This window comes from Plasmopara halstedii, assembly GCF_900000015.1.
Source record: "Plasmopara halstedii genome assembly, contig: Scaffold_2386, whole genome shotgun sequence".
Lineage (NCBI taxonomy): Eukaryota > Oomycota > Peronosporomycetes > Peronosporales > Peronosporaceae > Plasmopara > Plasmopara halstedii.
Window position 1 is genome coordinate 2111159 of NW_020189293.1, and position 1714 is coordinate 2112872.

Here is a 1714-nt window from a genome sequence, read left to right on the forward strand (position 1 = left end):
AGCGGATCGCAACCAGGGCGAATGATCTCTTCAATTCAAAATTTATACTGTATTTGACCTAATTTATAAAGTAGAACCTAATTAATATGCCTTAGTACTGCCACGTCATTGTGTGATTGAACTTATGTTTGGCCACACCATCATGTGTGACCCGCCCTTTCATACAAGGTACGGCTAACGCCGTTAAAGCTTGTCTCGTTTATTCAGATCGTTTCCGCAGTCGAAAGCAAGTAAAACCGAAAATTTCAGGGCTTAAATCCGTGGTAACGCCTTTGGAAAAGCATTTAAAAATTTTGCACAAAGAAGTGTTGAATTTCCAGCCACTGGTAAATCATATGTATTTCACTTCACTCTCTGGACGACAATCTTGCGAACATGTCGACTTTTGTTCCAGCACTCGTTGCGCTATGATTGAGCCTTAAATCGCTGCTTGCGCTTGCGACTTTCATTTATACATGGCGACTGTTAAATTTCTGCACGTGATGTTCCTTCTTATAATCGCCTCATAGTTAATAGTTGAGCCCACAAAAGAAGATATCAACTTCACGCGATTCTGACAGACAGCCTGCATTTCCTAAAACAATCAACGATCACATGCGAGATCAACTTTCATGGACCGACGTATTCTTGCAGCACAATTCACGCGGATCATGCAAATATGCGGATTACGCTTGTACGAATCTTTATTGTCGAAAAGACTGATCATGTCATGTGACGATGCAACTTGGAAGTTTACTGAGATGTAGATATTCGGAAGGGGAACATTAATAACGACTATTGCCGCCTTGCATGATACACCAATGTATTATCTAGATTGAAAAACACTGTAATAACCTTCTGAATACTTGAATCGTCAAGCACTTGCGAAACCGATTGTGTCACTGCTTACCACAGGGACAGTCGATGCATTTCACTCTTATATAATGTTTTCTTAAGCCATGCAACCTAAGGAAAATGCAGCTTCGACCGAAATGCCGCACGTCAGTGCCCATTCTCGCGCTCGACCACCGAGCTCTGAGATTGCTAGCGCCACGCGCTGTTGCTCGGTCTGGAGCATGGCGAATGCGATGGTAATCTCGACCTCTCTCACCGAGAGCAGGAGATTCTCTCAATCCTTCCCCTCAAAGACCTCAACGCTCACCATGAGCGGCTTAGAGCGGGGAAGTTATCTGTTACTGGCGGTGGCGTCATAGACGCAAATAAAGCAGAGATTTTCCGATTTGCAAACGCTTCTAGACGCGCTGCGATTGCCTCGGGACCTTGTGCTAGAAGGTGCTGCATGCCCTCAGGGCCAAGCAAGGACATTAGCTTGTTAAGCCCGTCCTGCATGCTCTGGGGCAAAGAGAAAAATTGTTCCATTCTCACTCCTTACAGAGGATCAGATTAAACGACGACTCAGGTGTAGATTGACTACAAGTGCTACCAAGTGTTGCGGGGCTGCCGTAGCTTTGCGCTATGAGGAAGCGAAACTTAGGTCACCGACCTTTCGTTCTATACTTAGAATAAGTTCGAGTTTAGCGGATCGATACTCCAAGAGTATTTATTGCCTTAATTTAAGGCTTGTTAGCGCTTCCGTTTTAGAACCAAAACTGACTTCTATTTGTTTTTATCTGCGGCAAAGCCGCCTAATGTTAAATGTATAGATATTTTTGAAATATATATATAGTAAAATCTAAATACATACATGACTACAACGGCTACCCAGCCACATACC